The following is an 18,646-nucleotide window of genomic DNA, read 5'->3' as shown; positions in this document are numbered from 1 at the left end:
GTATGTGTATACCCAACATCAAAGTTGAGTTAGACATAGAACGATCACAGTATCGTTAGAGATATATTAACTATCTATGCGTTCTATACTATAGTAGAGCAGCCTGTACCAAAACAGTCCTATGACATTTTTACTGAGGCGGTGTTGCCATATAGCTGTTGACAACCAGCCGTTCCCGTTATAACGTGGCTGTGGACACATACTTTATATTATGTTTTATCTAAAAAAGCTTAAATTAAATTTAGATAACCTATATATGTTTACAGTAACAGCTGATGGTGTTCTCCTATGAAAGATGTGATGAAATCGATCAGTAATATCCCATACATTTAAAACTGGCAACAGTATTTGGAGGAGGGTGGTGTAGGAGGGGCGATTCTAGTGCATCAGCCCTATCGGACTATTTTCGTGCGGGCTGCTCTAGAATTTTACTTTCCCTCCAAATAAAATAACTCAAAGAGTATATAATCATTTAGCGTATAAGATTTAGAGCATGAGACATTGTAACTCGTTCTGAAGTTGTATAATTTTACCGTTTTGCCATATTCCTTACTTCAAATACGCTAGTATGCAATACACATAAAACATTGATCTACAAGCACACAAATGACACGTGCCAATCATACCGACACATAAAAACACATTGTAAACATGTGTGCCCCTTTACGGATTTAAAGTGACTCGTAAAATGTCGAGTGTTATGAAATGCCTGTCAATTATTAAGAGGAGTATGGCGGGGCTTAGCAATATTGGTGGGATCGGTGGTAGCGGCGGGGGGGGGAGGTAGTGGCAATATAGCGGTAGTGGTAGCAGTGCCAGTAGTGGCGCAGCGCTACTGAGATCCGGTAATCCTACAATCTGTCCAGCATCAGCGCGGCGGATCCCGCCTCTGACAACCGATGTCACACATGCACCTGGACATCTCGGGATAATTATTGATCACTGTAAATTTTCTCATTTAAATGCGTACATGATAGTAGTAGCTCATAAAAATAACACAAAACTCGGTTAATTTTGTATAAAATGAAAGTACACTGCTATAAATTTCATGTAATTACATACTTATTACCAGCTGAAAAACTCGTCAGAGGAGCTTAAAGTTCATTTATTATTTTAGTTCCAGCATTTAATTATAAACTTGGATTCTTTTCTTGAAATAGGAAACAAAATGGCATTCCTACATACTCTCGCGAAAATCTAAATGATAAAAAACAGTTTGTCTGTGCAGGTTTATATAATTAGTACTTAACTACCCAATGTGCACCTCTTAATTGAACATAATGAACATGATACAATCACGTTCTACATAAAATGCATATGTGTTTTATTATTATTAATTTAATAATATTTTCTCTCAGGGTTTGGTCAGAAAACAAGTAGAGATTTTAGCCAATATTCTCCAGGCAGTTACTTCTTTTGAATATTTAGTTTCAGAAAATTTAGAAATGGGCTTCGTTACATGGTCGCGTGATTTTTTAAGTACAAAAGTTTCTTGAGAGAAATTTTACAGATCCTAGCTCTAAAACCACTTAAAGTATTTCGTCTGGGACAGGGACTGGATGTACATAGATGGATCAATAATGGTCGTGCAGTAGAAAATATTCTCGCAGATAGTTTAAGTATAGGTACAAAAGCAACCTCGTTTTCCTTATGTTTCAGCGAGCCTATTAATTGTCTTCCTGATAGTTCTCTGATATTTTAGCATAAAATAAGTGTACGAGGTGCGGAGTGTATATCTTATTTCGTATAACTGACTACTAATTAGTCACTTCGTCGCTTCGCTTGGACAAACCCTAATTCTAAAACATTAGGTAAAATCTCTGGATTTGAAACACGTTTTTATATGATTGGTTAGTAATAGTACAGTAAGAAGTTGACCGATCTATTAAAAAGTAAAATTTCTGGGGAACTATTATGGCAATCGATTTTTAAAACTCGTTTATTCGCTAAACCATTCAATGTCTCAGACCAAAAATCCTTATTGTAAAGGTTAAAGGTCAAGATATAGATTACTATCCTTTGAATGCGGTAGGAAATTGACATCGTAGTTTTAATTTTTTTCTAGAAAACTGACTAATCGCAAAAATTAACTATTACATGTTTATTCCACGTGTGTTTGTAATTAATTTTACTGGTAACACAGTGGTTACCAATAATAGTAGTACACTGTTAAAATTTGTCAATGTACTAGTTTATTATTAATAAAAATAAGGTTTTACCTGGTATAAGGGATTACAGCAATCTATTACCAGGCACTTTGCCCTAAGTGTTAAAGCAAAATACTTCAACTGGATTGTGAAACCATTTTGCAGGATAATCCGTATTAGAGTATCGGATTTATTGGAATGCTGTAATATACTTTATACTGCGTTCTAGGTAATAGATGCTATTTGAACCAAGGCTTTGATTTAAAGTGTTCCATAGTGTTAGAACTATATATAGTTTTGAAAACCACCTTCGTAATTTTGATTGAGTAATCTAGAAACTAAAACTCTGGTTTCCGACGCCTCAGGTTACAATGTCATGAGTGCCGTCCGTTTTGGCAAATTCTTGTTTACGTAAAATCGTAAAGGTAACAATTCTGGAGATGTTTACATCATAAATTTACAACATATGTTATAATACTAGATGTATTAATTTGTATCTTTACTTTTAAAATCTTCACAAATATGTCGAAATAATACTCAGTACACATTCGATTCATTTCTTTGCCATTTACTACATAATATAATACAGTGGCTTTTTCCACAACCCAACACTGGTGCTCTGTATAAATGTGGATATAGCTATACACGGTTTATTGATCAGGCTACGAACATTGCTCTAAGTTGACATTATAGTTCGTGAAGATTCTTGGAGCATTGTAAATATTTTAATTTAATACAAAAGTGAAGTTGTTTAACGATGGAATCCTTGATTCACAAAGTCCTTGCAGTAATAAATTAGTTACTGGAATACGGGTTGTAATTCACTAGTAGTAATTTATAATTCGGAATTTGATCAATTGTTAATCTGGTGCTGATGAAAAAATCAAAACATTAAAAAAGAACTCGCATAAAGCAATCAGTAGCTTAAACTAATAGTTCCGTAGATAATTGATTTTTAAACTCTTAAGGGCTTTTCTATAATGTCATTAAAAATTAAGTATTATTCAAGTAGAAACAAAAGTTAATTAATTTTTATATTTAGGTCGGCTAGATACAATATGAACTCTGGGCTTTTATATTAAAAATAAATCCTTTGTCGTGTCCAGCGCACTCGTGTACAGAGAAGCGTTCCGCTGCCAAGGTACGTGATTACTGTTCCCTGTATCTTACTCTGCAGAACGATAAGTTATACTGAAACCCCTTTACTGCTTCGTTATTATTTCATAACCAAGATTCAATTTCCATGTTGTCATCGAAAGATATATTTTTGAAGCATTTTTTTAACAGGATTACCTTACGGACTCGTTATTCTATAAGCGATTACAATAATTTCTTTGATTAAAAATGCAATTTAAAAATTAATGGTTATTCCGATTCGTGGTATTACTATACATAATAATGTAATAGTAATTAAATACAGACACACTATCTTAACTTATAATACTATGCACATTTAATATAGTTCTAAATCAAATATATTGCAAATTATTGCTGATGTCGAAGAGACGTATTCTAGGAAAACACAAGTGGTGACAATGGACAAGATACAGTAGATGATACTGCTGCTGACACCGTGGAAACAACAGCAGCTGAGGGCGTCAATAGACACCGGACATTCAACACACGGAACAACTAACTGCACATAACCTACATTGTCTCCTGACTGTTATGTTGGGGTAGAGGACGTGGAAACAACAGCAGCTGAGGGCGTCAATAGACACCAGACATTCAACACACGGAACAACTAACAGCACATAACCTACATTGTCTCCTGACTGTTATGTTGGGGTAGAGGACGTGGAAACAATAGCAGCTGAGGGCGTCAATAGACACCGGACATTCAACACACGGAACAACTAACTGCACATAACCTACATTGTCTCCTGACTGTTATGTTGGGGTAGAGGACGTGGAAACAACAGCAGCTGAGGGCGTCAATAGACACCGGACATTCAACACACGGAACAACTAACTGCACATAACCTACATTGTCTCCTGACTGTTATGTTGGGGTAGAGGACGTGGAAACAACAGCAGCTGAGGGCGTCAATAGACACCGGACATTCAACACACGGAACAACTAACTGCGCATAACCTACAATGTCTCCTGACTGTTATGTGGGGGTAGAGGAGCGTGGAACAACCTGAGTATTAAAATATAAACCGCACTTTTTAACCCTTATTCTACCCATTCTCATGGGCCCCTGGCTTGTACGAGGATCTTATCTAAACAGAATAATGGGGAGAGCATTAGTAGAACAAGGTCGATGATACTGACGGCCACACATAGCATATTAACCTGCAGTATCTCTGGTTGATATTCAAAGTCCTACGTCTTAAACCGCTGGACCAACGTCAACTCCCAGATTCAACATATATAACAGCTAAAAGCACATAAATTAAATTGCTCCTAACTGTTATATTGGAGTAACCATCGACGAATAGTGGAAATTAAGTCAGCTGTGTAGTAACATGCAATTGATATTCGATGTCTTTGTGAGAAAGCACTAATAAATAATTTCTTCAATGACTGATAATCATTGTTAGGAATTACATAATACAAAATGTATTATAGCCTTAAGCAAAGAATAAATAATGATAATAGTAAGTAAGATGTTAGGTATGCCCTATCAACAACTAGGTAATTCTAATCATGCGATAGCATGTTTGTATGAAACCCTGATAACACCTTACTCGCTCTTCTTTCCTTCATCATTTTTCTTTGTCATAACGAAGTGATCAATATATAAAAACTACACATTTCTTTTAATATTCTAGAGTTTGAAATAGGCACATGTTAGAATCAACATAACAAAAAGTTGTTTTTTTTTAAATCATTGTGTTAATATTTTATAGATATCAATTCAACATATAAAATAAACATGCATAAGGAATTTTATAAAAAAACACTCATGAAGATCAGAAAAATCTTGTATGTTGTACAAACAACTTTGAATCAGTTGGGACAACAAGCCGTATGCATCGTGGACTTACAGTATGTATTATGGCTAAGAGGGAAAACACATAGAGAGTTTATGACACCGTGCCTCTAATCGTCTTACCATTCTCGGTGATTTACATTTGATGAATATTTTGATCTAAGTCCTTTCAACTTAGGGTAGAATTAATTTAGATTACATGTCATGAAGTAAAACTAAGGAACAAGTTTTATTAGTTTTTAGGCTTGAAGGGAAAAGTGTAAGACCATTTTGTAGAGCCCCTGTTCTTGCCTGAACTATTTGTAACTCGTAACGACAAATGAATCCAAATTTTGGCATATTGAATTTGGCCATTGTTTTGAGTATTTATTACTATAACAGGGCCTGGGTTCATTATTCAATTTTTAGCACGTTAGTCTCCTCAATTTTTTTGTTTCTTTTTATAAACAGCTGATAATACTTTTACACAAGTTAATTTTAGCTGTCGGTAATTATCCTAACATAAATATATGAAATAAAAATCACTATAATAGTTTTTAATACATACGTTTAACTATTCCATTACATTATTATTTGAAATTTTGTAAAATTTAAACTAAAACTACTAATTCAACCAAGATACTTTGTAATCCTCTCTCCGATTAATAGTTTTAAAGGGGTTTAATAGTAAACACTGTTAATTAGTTTTTAAAAGGAACTGTTGTATAAATTTGTTAATTATCCTTAAAACTGTGAAGATCCATCAAAGTAAATAGATTAAGTTTCTTATTACTGGTGATTTTACTTCTTTAATCGTAGAATTAATAATAATCTATTAATTTACTTTAAAACAATATTATTAGTATTATATTATCAAATTATTACAATAAGCCTTAAACAAAATGTTTTAAGGTATTTTACGAACACAAGTAAATATTAGTGTTTTAAGTAAATATAATTGTACTTCAAGAATAATCGTAACTGAAGATTTATAAGAATAATATTGCCGATAATTTCCTAACGTTTTCATAAAAATATGGTTACATTTAATGTAACATACCGCACAACATGTAAAGAGCTATACCAATTTCCTGAAGAGGCAGATATAAGGAGCGTATGTTAATGAGGAGAGTTGAGAGTTGAAGTCTGCTTCAACGTAAAGCGACGTAAATGTATGGCCCTTAGCGTAAAGGAAACAAAAATTATACTGGACCTAGAAGCGAACATAATTAATCAAATTCCGGGTATAAATTGAATTTACAAGTATTTCAGTTTGTGAATGCTGGTTTCCTTTACTAAAGTATAAACTAAAGAGTGGCCTTGAAATGTCGCAATCTATTTAAACTCATTTAGTTTTTCTTAATCTCCAAACATTTACAAGTAAATTATAAATAAATTTCAATTTCGGGTTCTTTGATGCCTTGCCTCAATCGGGAATGATAAAAGTTAACATATGTGGTTACATGCCAACTTAATAATAAAATAATTTGTATAACACCTAAAAGGCACTTGGGTTGGATCTGATTATCCGTTTAACTGTGGAACACAGTTTCGTAGTCTAATGCGTTTAGAACGTATTGAACGTTGTTAAAAAACTGTTTAGAAAACCAAAATGTAGCTAAAACGAAATAAATTTTCAAAATACGCATTTTTGTAGTATTACTTCACATCTTCCCTTTAAAAGGGAACTTACTCAAAAATGAAGGGATCTTAAACGTGTGATCGATACTTGCGAAATATGCGGCTTGCAGAGTTTCAGTTATGTAGAATACACAATGAAAATAACCCGAAACTGTACTCATTTTTAAACTGAAGCCTGCAAGCAGTTTGTCGCAATTTTTTATCTGATTATAAAAGTAGAAGTTACGACAGGAGGTAAAGTTATACAGCGTCTTAAACGTTCTTTAGTTTAAGGTGGAGTTTTATGAGAGCTAAACACTAATGACATTTATCCAGATTTGCTGCTTTAAGGAGTTGTTCACAACGATCTGCAAGTATTACAGGATTGCTGGTTCCGTGAACGAGACGCGGTCCGCCCGAGCAGATCTGTCGTTCACTCATTTGGAACGGGAGGTTCCCGTACACTCACCATTAGAAAACTCATTAGTTTTGTCACTGATAACGCATCACTTTCCTTGGGCAATTTCTTTATTCAAAAACACTCTGTGTATGGTTTTTAAGAGATGAGTCTTTTAATCTGTTCTTTAAAGAAACGATTCAGGAGGATGATCCAATCTAAATTGTATTTCTTGAATACAAAATAAACGAAAATCGATCCTCCCTGAACAGGTCTCTCTCTTGGTTAGCACCCTAACCTCTAAAAGACACCTCACCCGGTAACAAAGGAAAAGAAACGATGGTTTCTTACGAACGAGATACGATGATTTTGTTACGGTTCATACCTTTAATGTACCATAGATCAGTATTTGATTACAGCTGACTACCCCATCTGCGAATACACTCTACTACATGTTTGTATGTACATTATAAAGAATTAGAAAATCCAGAATTTCTTAGAAAATAAAAATGCAGACATTTCAATGTTTATTTAAACTTCTGAGAATGGCATGACTCCTTTCTGTAGTCATAGTAACATACAGATTCGTAGTCCTACGTCTGTACAGAATAACATACTTCAAAACACATGTCACTAGAATCTCCACAGAACTGCGTGTTATTGTTCCATCATCCATCTATTAGTTAAATGTAATTTCTATACGTAATCTTTTACTATACCAGTTTATATTTAAAATTATCATAATAATTACAATTTTAATTTTTTAAGTCGTATTCATGAATGAAACAGAATATCCTACTTCTCATTATGCCATTTTTAAATGTGGTACTGTATTGAAATAAGAGATCAAATTTACATAAAATGAAATTTTAACCTATGTACATGTGACTTTCTCGTCATGTTCGTGGAGTAGATTATATTCGGTTTAATATCGTCGAGTATTTGAAGTTCTTATTTTGTACCTGATTTTGGAGCACCTCGTCCAACTGTAAACAAATATATAAAATATTATATATATTTTGACAGTTGGACGAGGTGCAAATGCACATAATTTTACGACTGTATTAATTATATACAACGCAAAATGATGTGCATTTCCAAACTAGCTGAAAGAGTGTTAAACAAACCCTGTGTTAAATATTGGACTGACACGTTCTTTTTGGACTGACATTAATTGACAAGTAAACGCACCGTATTTATATTAGTATTGGTGAGGAGAAACAGGACAAATGTCCGGTCACGTGGCGCGAGGGCCAGACAGCGGGGTTTAACAATACGCGCATCAAACTCAGACAAACAGTCTTTTGATGGCCCTATTTAAGACCATTAGCGTCATGTCACAGAAAACACCCATTTTGCTTGCCATTTAACAGTACGAGTGCGTGTTTACAGAGTTTGTGTTCACTACTGCCCATTCTCCTGCATATGGCTTTACGTTTGTCTAAGTAAGCGACAGAATAGAGATACTCGTATAAAGTACGTGACATAACTTTCACTTAACATGGAATCTTAACAAAAGAATCCAAGTCACTTAAGAGCCTATTGTACTGATGGCCATCTTGATTGTGGTCCACTAAGAATTATTTGAAACCTTATGCACTTTTACAACCTTATTTTTAATCCTAGAACTCATAGCATGTCTCATTTTGAAGATAATTAATATGAATTCAAATGCTCTTTTGTTTGTTCAGTATTTTCAGTATTCAGACAACAAACCAACATTTCTCCTCGTTCTTTATCATTTAAATATAATAAAAGTAGAGTCTTTAAAATATAACATTATTCTTATGGGGGAAAAATCACGATCGTTTCACTACATCCGGTTCTGGGGTGGAATTGCTTTGGACAGAAGGAAATCAGCAGATTTTCCAACACTCCCCGGACCGGAACATTGATCACTCATTACATTCATCTTCCATTAATATGTCCCTTGATAATACGTGAGTGTGTCACTTCAATGAGGCATTTCAATAATTTGTAATATAAACGATCAGTCAATAATGTAGTGGATTATTTAATAAATTTACCATTATAGATTATTATTTTAAAAATGTATTAGGAAGTACTTGTGTTTATATTATTTTACATTATTAGAGTTCAAAAAGGAAAACTACCTCTACTTTATTTAAATTTGATCGTACTCTTGAATTTAAATAAGTTTGAGCACACTTGGCTCAAAATAATAAAATTTTCAATTTCTGAATCATCTAGTGTTGCACAAGAAGGTAAAAATTATGGATTTCATTAATGGGAATTGTTTCAATGAATCAAAAGTTATGTTAATTAGTCTATGTGGATGTGTGTGTGTGTAATTCGTTAGATATGTTTGCACTCAGGTTTGGTCAAAAGCTGCTCAGTTTTCTCGAAGTGAAGTATACGAACAAGCATTAATTAAAAAGGAAATTTTGTCCGTTTTATGAAATCTTAACCAAAGTAAAAAAAATTTTAGCATGCTTGTGTTCTAAGATAAATTGTTTTAAAATTTAAAATATGTTTATCCCTTACTACTTCGATGCAAAATCATTGCTCTGGAAACATCTCAAGGCAAACCTCCAAGCGAGCAGAGCTTATTTATTATTCACCTGTATTAAACTTTTACTAACAATATTAGTTTTATGTTAACAAATAATAATGTTCCCTATTTGTAGCTTTTCTCTACAGTTTCCACACACAAACGAAATAACCATCCTGAAAACCCAGCAAAGTTCACCTCTGGCCTGGTTGGTCATACATTCCAATTAAACCTACGCTTGGAACAGCAAACACCTACGCGTCACTTACCCTTGGGCAACCCCGTGAATATCCAGGAGCGGCAAATCACTATCCGGGAAATGTCGAAATATTGGGATAAAGGGTTGATTAATAGGTGTAATTTACTGCGAAGAATGACTGTTGGGGGTAGGAGGAGCTCCTTTAGCATTAGAGACTGTTGCTCCCATGAGAGGGGAACTGTCCCTTTCCCGTTCTGACTGGAGGAGGCTTGAACTGAGCTAGGCTCGCCTTCTTGCAAGGTGACATGACTGAAATATGCAGCCCGGCATCCTTTCTTATGGATCTCCAGAAGAGGCGGCCTCTGCCGCCAACCTTACCCATCCTTAAAATGCTGTAACACCGGAAGTAAACCCAAGGGTCTTTTTAAGACTAAATGCAATGAAGGTTTTACTCAGCTTCTTGTCCCAAGAGAAGACGAAAAATATGTGCATTAGTTTTTAAAATCAAACTGCACACAGTGATCATTTCATAACGATAACTTGTGAGAGTGTTAATGAGATCCAGATTTTTCATAGTTAAAAAATTTTTAAGACCAGTTTCTCGAACATACAAATGTATTATTTATTACAATTTTCGTTGGGGTGGATATTTTGTTATGTGTCTCCTTACATGTTGTACTTATAGTTTTAAAATTATATCTGGTCCTAGTTCCTTCTCAAGTATTAACCCATACGAAACACAACCATCTTGACGTTGGTAAAGACCAGAACAAGCGGTACAGCACTGGAGTAGAAACACGAGCTGCCAGTAAGCTGCGCCGACCCCACTGCTGGACGTGCCGTGGCAGCCCAGACCTGTATTAAACATGCACTCAATCTTACCCCCACCACCCCTCCACTCGCTTTAACCAACCGTTCAATTTTCTGTTTTACAACCTTTTAAACTTGGTAATATCGAAGAAATCGCTGATTCCTGCACATAGCTCTCGCTCAACATCAAATCATTTCACTGAAATTTAAAAGAAAGAAATTTACTAAATTGGTGATAGATCTGAAATTATTTTGCAACTTGGTTACTTATGTATTTCATCATATTATTTTAAAAAGTACAACATTTTCTCCGCCTCTTAAATAATAAAATGCATACAATGAAATGTTTTGTTTTAATACAACGATAAAATAAAATGTATATATGGAAATAAAATTAATATAACATGAAAATGTGTACAAGTACATTTAATTACCACGCCGGAATACGATTGTACTGTTTTCGACTTAAAATGATGTATCGAGACATTGCGTTTTTAATACGCTTTAATAGATCGTTACTCAATAATTTCATATACAAAAATGAGGTTATATCTAAACGTAAGGCTGGTAGATTTCATCTGTGGTTAATTAATAAAGACATTTACACAACTATGATAGTATTAGAATTTTAATGCATGGTTGTTATAGCAATATATTTGTAACATTTTCAAAAATTCTAAAACTCCATCGTTTTGAAAACTTTAAAGACATAAATAAGTCTATCATCGTTTAATACGTTTCTAAATACGCGTATTTGGTTTTGATTGTAATTAGTTACAAAATAAGTATATAACATATTCGCTGATAATGATTCGACATCATAGTATACCTATGTATGTATATACTTGTATTTACGCTACTTTATTGTAATTAGTAATAATTTGTGTGGACGTTACTTTACAAGATTCATATGGGACATTTAAGTTACTCACATTGATACTCGCGTGTGGCATCAAAGTTATTAATTAGTGCAGTTTAATAATTCTTACAATTGATCATTAACATACGTGACTACAAAATTAACTTGTTTCTAAATTGATGGTAATATTGCCTAAAGGTGGCTTTATATTCTCTCAGGTATATTGTGATCACCCTCGAAAAGTTCATTTACGTTTTGTAACCTCTTGATGAATTGGGTTGGGATAACGTCCATTTTGAATACCTTATAAATAAATTACTGTCTATTATAAATTATAGTTACATTTAGCTTGAATAGATATGCGTATTCTGTATTAAAACTTCATAACATTATCAGATTTTCATATTGTGGTAGTCAATGTTTTACGTCTAAGATGAATTTTTTAGTGTTTTTGTAAACTTGATCCGTATCTAAAACACTACACATCCATTGAAATATAAACATGGACTTCAGTTACTTCAAACTGGCAAGTAATGCCATCTACTTGAAGTGATGAGCAATAATGGAATCGACAATAGCGAGAGAAGCATGGAATCTTATCGCAATTCCATTAAGATGGCTATAAACTGTTGTATTGACAGCGGCAGAATCTCTTAGAGTTCCCGTACCACAGTTCCGCCCCGCTCCGGTGTTCCAGATGAAAACTTGACATCTCTACCCGTGGGTTTGGTTATCTAATCTTAATCTGATTCATTTTCTGCGTCAATGACCAAACGTGTGTTGCTACGCATGACACTTCTCTTTCTCACATAGAAAAAGTATAAATAAAATGTTGTTAGGTATAAGTAAAATCTATTGAGTTATAAATCATTGCCGGATAAGGTCGTTTTTTTATTAGGCCTATACCAAAAAATCACTTTTTGATCATAATATTTTATTTGGAAAATATTATTATTTTATGTGGGTGGTTTAACTGTTGTTTTGCTATTTTTTTACTACAATAATTCAATATAACACACAATTACATAACTCACATGTAACACATTCATTATGTACATTTTTATTTTTTAAATATTTACCTCAAATCTAGCAATCTCTACTTATACTTGGACTTTTCTCATATAAATTATTTTGTAAGCAAACATAACCTCTTGGTTATTATTAGACTTCTTTTCAACACTTAATTAAAAAAACACCGTACACATTTGAACCCGTTGTTTACAATGGTTGTATAATATTAACTCATCAAAGTACCCTGCTGCGTCATTCAAATTACAATTAATTTCATTCATTTGATATATTTATAAAATACGTCATTACATAGATTTCACAGAAATTTGCCTATTACAATTCCTTTTACGGTACATGGTATTGAAATGAAATGAAATGAAAAAGTGCTTTATTTTCCTTTTAGTTGTGTATACACATTTAGGTCCCCACAGTGAACCCAACTTCAAACACTTGACAGCATTGGTCAAAATGACCGTCAGCTGGCTGGCTTTAAACTATAGGAGTATTAAATACAGTACAAAATAAACTGCTAAACTACCAAAATTTTCACAAAACAAAATTTGTACAGTAAAAGAGAAAAAGTAAAAACACATTTACATCCTAAAGGCGGTTAATACAATATGTTACGTTGATACAAATATACAGATACAGTGCAGAAAAAGGAATATAAAGTAAAGACTGAATCCTTATCTTAATGGTCTCTCCTGTGATGTATAAGTGCAATATAAACTCGTAATCTACGTAACTATGTACATATAACTAGCGCGTTATGTTTGCACAGTTTCTCTTACTTATTAAGAAATTAAAAAAGAAAAATCTAAAAATTGAATTCCTGTATTAAATTCCACCGGTATCTCCAAGCGTCCTTCATATAATCCCCTAACGCCTGCCAATCCCTCCCATTCAAAAATTCCAAAAACTCCCTTTTACTTAATATACAACTTCCTAAACGTTGTTTTCGAATATTCCTGAGAATAGGACATATGGCTACAAAGTGGAAAACTGTTTCATTCTCTTGCAGGTTGCACAAAGAACAGGTAAAAATTGAATCTGTTAGCCAAGGCTTGTAATTTAAGCTGACAAGTTCTGCTCGAGCTTTAATAACCCATGAAATAGTACTAACATCAAGGTTATTACTGATTGCGCTTCTGTCCCCAAGGTCAAGATCAAGGGTCAGGTACTGCTGGTGGTAACGAGAGGTCCGTGCTCTGCCCACACAGTCTGCATGAAACCTATCCCTCAGCCCCTCTACCACACTCATCAGCTGTGTCTGCAGTATGTCCAACTCCTGCACACTGAAATCTACCTCAACTCCCACTCTGACACCTAACTCTATCCACCTCCTGCACCATGCGCTCTTACCTTCGATGGTTTGTCTTGCTAGAATGTTTGGTAGGCGGTCTTCACCCCAGGACAAAATTTTTATTAAATAAGAAAGATTCAGTTTCAGAGTGTATATGAAAATAGTTTCAATATTTACTTCTAAGTGGATCGCATAATTCGGTGTGTTGTGCGGCAGCCGGAAAAGTCTCTTAATAAATTCTCTTTGAACACTTTCTATTCCGATGCTTTCCAGACATCCCCAGACTTGTGCTCCATAGCAAAGTATTGCTCTAATAACGGCTTCGAAACATTTAAATTTTGCACTGATTGGGACCCTGGAGTTACCTATTAAATTGCCCCACATTGTGTTCATTGCCATTCTCGCACATCTGGATTTTTCTTTGAATTGTTGATTCCACGATAATGCGGATGTGAACGACATACCTAGATACTTATAGCTATTGACCACCTCGATTCTGTTTCCTTTATACCACCACTTACATTCAGAGCTCAGCTTACCCCCTTTCCTAAACACCATAATCTTAGATTTATTCAAATTAACAGACAGATTCCAATTTTCGCAGTAATTTTCTAACCTTTTTATCATATGCTGTAGTCCTGTTGGAGAGGGGGAAACTATAACTATGTCGTCCGCGTACATAAGCATATTTACTTTAGTCCCTCCAAAACTGCATCCCCCTTCTAGCATCTCTGGCAAATCATTAATGAACAGCGAAAACATTGTTGGACTAAGTATGCAGCCCTGCCTCAAGCCCATGTTAGTGTCAAAACTGTCAGTGACTCCATCCCTGCACCAAACACCTGCAGTTGTTCCGTTGTAATAACTCTTCAGTAGGTTAATAATTTTCGTCGGTACACCCAAACAAGATAACTTATAAATTAAGGCGTTTCTGTCTATGGTGTTGAAAGCCGACGAAAAGTCAACAAAAAAACAAAATAACTTCTCCTTACTTAAAATTTTCAAGTTTGCCATAGTGGATAAACTAAATATATTGTCTATGGTTGAGTACCCCTTTCTGAATCCAGCTTGAAACTCGCTAACAATTCTTTTTTCACTTATCCAGCTATTTAATCTATTATTTATTAAACCTAAAAATATCTTCCCTACACAATCGATAAATGACAGCCCTCTATAGTTTCCTACTTCTTCCAAGTCTCCTTTTTTGTGTAGAGGAAATATTATTGACTTTTTAAAACTGTCGGGTACATCACTATTATTGAAAATAATATTATACATAAAAATCAATTTATTTTTAAAACTGGTAGGAGAATTTTTGAAAAACTCATACGGCACTCTGTCGTATCCAGGGGCCTTTCCAGCTTTAACTCGTGCTAAAACAAACTCTAGCTCGTCAAGAGAAAAGTCTCTGTCTAAATAGTCGTCCTGCACCTCAGGAAGTGCAAAACTTATCCCAGATGACAGCAAAGGTGGATTCAACAACCCTTTAAAATGTTCAATCCACATACTGGCTGAAATATTTCCAGTTTTCATTATCTTTTTTCTCTTAAACCTATTTAATGCCTGCCATAATGTTTTAGAATCAGACGCATGTCTCAAATCAGTTATAATACTCTCCAAGTGATCTTTCTTTTTCCTGCCACACAACGTCTTATATTTTTTCTGTTCTTCCAAATACTTGCTTTTCACTAACATAGAATTATTTTTTCGAAAGAGATTTAATAGCCGAAATACGCGTTTTCTTGCTGCTAAGCATTCGAAGTCAAACCAAATCTGTTTTTTCTTAACCCCCTTATTATTTAGCAACACCTGATGTTTCCCTCGGGCCGAGTCAACTATGCAACCCACGAGTTTGTCAACGTTGTTTTGGTTGTTGTTAGTTAACTGTAGTTCCGTAACTATCCGCTCCAGCTTATCAGTGTAGTCGGACTTAGCACCATCAGACCACCTGAGTTTTGGCATCAATGGTAGCAGTCCCTCCCCCTCCCCGACCACGGGGTCAGAAGCGCCACCCCCGATTGTGCATTCAATGGGTAGATGATCTGATCCTGGGAAGTCCACTACCCGAAAATTGCTGATTGAGTCTAGCACATTAATGGAAACCGCGGCTAAATCTATTACCGAACATCCTCTAGTATTGATAAATGTGAAATCGCCCTCTGAATCGTCTCTAGATCTGCCATTCAAAACTATTAACCCATGATAATTAAAAAGTTCCAATAATTTACGCCCATTTGAATTTACAACCATATCTTTTGAATTTCGATTACTACTATAGTTTGCATTAAAATCCTCTAAATTTATTTCATTTTCTAAATTTTGCTCGTGCCCTATTCGCCCATTCAGGTCTCCTATTAAAATTAAATTTCTGTTGAAATTTTCCTGACAAAAATGTGTCAAATTTTCAAAGTCCCTGTTCCAATTATTAAAATTAAGATACACTGGTACAATTAATAATTTTGTCCCATTTACTTCGACATTTATAACAGAAAAATGTTCTTCCTCTACTATGCTAATGCAATTAAAAAAATTAGATTTTTTCCTTATCATGATTATAGATCCGCCTATATTCCTACCAAACTGCGCTATTCTATGTGCAAAACAAAATTTCAACTTATAATCTACCAAACTATTTACAATATAGTCTTCTTCCCGTAAGGGAATGAACGTTTCTAATAAAACAATAACGTCATATTTATTTATTAAAACTAAAAAACTATCGTCACTGACCTTATTTAAGAGACCACAAACATTATATACTAAAAGCGTTAACCCGTCCACTTGCCGCTCTGAGTCCGTTATGGAAGTCCTTGTCTGTTGCTGGGGGGTGGGATTGGCTGCACCTCCTCAGCGTCCGCTGGTGTCACTGCCTCCGCTTGGCCATGGTACTCCTCCGCCGCCGCCGCCTCCGGGTGCTGCCACTTCTTTCTGCTGCCTGTCCTCCTGGAGCTCACCGAGGAACTGGGAGAAGTCTCGGCCCACCACCTCTTTGAGTCGGGTGCCGCCGTCCACCGCACCAGCCCTCAGCTTCCCTTCGTCCCACGTGAAGCGACAGCCCTCGATGGTCAGGTGGTCGAACACTAACGGCATCTTCCTCCGCCCTGTGACGCGCTCCACCTCAGCTCGGACCTTAACCAGCTTAGCCCGCTTCTGCCGTATCTCTTCTGGGTAGTCTCTGTGGACGATGTAGCCGGTGTTCTTCAATGTTTTTACACGAGACATGATGTAGTGTATGTCCCGGTCGTCCGGCAAGTGAGCGATGACAGCTTTGCCTCTGCCCAGAGTGTGTGCACGGTTCACGAAGAGATTGTCACCACAACCTAGCACTTCCTTGCAGAACGCTTGTACAGCGTGACAACAGTCCACTCCCGTAGCCCTATCCGGTACTTTTAGCCCCTTAAATATGAGGTTATTGCGCCTAGACCTTGACTCTAAGTCCACAAGCCTAGACACCACAACACTGCTCTGCCTCTTTATATCAGCTATTTCTTCCCTCAAAGCACTGTTTTCAGCTTTCAGGTCCTCGATTCTTTCATTTAAACGAGCCAAATCTTCCTTGGTGGCAAGATTAGCTAACTTTTGATCCAACAAAAGACTTAGACTGTTCATACATGGTACATGGTATTGTTAACAGTGCGAAAAACGTTTGAGGAACTTTGGAAATATTATTTAACGACCAAATGCACAATCACATCTACAATACACATGATCTCAATTACATGTATTATCTTTGATTAATGCATACCTCTAATCCCTTACAAGACCTCCGAGATGTAATGTGGTCAGGTAAAGCCTATTTGTAACAGTCAATGTCGTCAGTTGGTCTCGAGAGGGTTATCCCGTTATCGCCTTATTTACATTTCCTACCTGCTGGTATGGATTGTGTGCCTCGTAGGAATATAATTGTAAAATATACCCACAGTGTCATTTATATATAAAAATGCAAATCTGAACCCCTATTTGTCCATACAAACAATATAGATTTATTTTAAAATTCTTGTTATATTAAACATTAGCGTCTCGAATATTGTCAATTCTCGCCTTAACTATTAAATAAGAATGTGCTGACAACAGGACATGGACTCACGCATTTACAAAGCACTTGCATAATACGAGATGAACTCTACTTCAGAAAAACCGCTTTTAAATGTTCTTCGTACAAAGTTCGAGTTTGCCACACCACGTGTTCGATGAGGTTTCATATATATACCTCATTGCATTCTTGAGACGTCCTGCATGAATATACATTCCCTGCCAGACAAAATATGTCAGCTTACTGAGCTACAGACTTCAGTGGTGCTTAGGCAAATTCCATGGTTGCACATTCACCATCACAGAACTAGTTTTTGTCTATGTAAGTGTATGCCAAATTTAAAAATCTACAGATAAAATTGCTCTCACGATATCTTGCCACATAATACTTGCCAGACAAAATATGTCAGCTTCCTGAGCTACAGACTTCAATGGTGCTCAGGCAAATTCCATGGTTGCACATTCACCATCACAGAACTAGTTTTTGTCTATGTAAGTGTATGCCAAATTTAAAAATCTACAGATAAAATTGCTCTCACGATATCTTGCCACATAATACTTGCCAGACAAAATATGTCAGCTTACTGAGCTACAGACTTCAATGGTGCTCAGGCAAATTCCATGGTTGCACATTCACCATCACAGAACTAGTTTTTGTCTATGTAAGTGTATGCCAAATTTAAAAATCTACAGATAAAATTGCTCTCACGATATCTTGCCGAATAATACTTGCCAGACAAAATATGTCAGCTTACTGAGCTACAGACTTCAATGGTGCTCAGGCAAATTCCATGGTTGCACATTCACCATCACAGAACTAGTTTTTGTCTATGTACGT

General features: G+C 35.4%; 1 protein-coding gene across 2 annotated transcripts in view; it reads left to right on the top strand.

Annotated features, from left to right (window-relative positions):
* The window catches only part of LOC124359487 (diuretic hormone class 2), a 175,945-nt gene that overhangs the window by 99,564 nt on the left and 57,735 nt on the right, over positions 1-18,646 (top strand). The window lies entirely within an intron of this gene.

Source organism: Homalodisca vitripennis, chromosome 4 (assembly GCF_021130785.1).
Source record: "Homalodisca vitripennis isolate AUS2020 chromosome 4, UT_GWSS_2.1, whole genome shotgun sequence".
Classification (NCBI taxonomy): domain Eukaryota; kingdom Metazoa; phylum Arthropoda; class Insecta; order Hemiptera; family Cicadellidae; genus Homalodisca; species Homalodisca vitripennis.
Note: the sequence above shows the minus strand (reverse complement) of the source record. Positions and strands in the feature narration are given on the sequence as shown.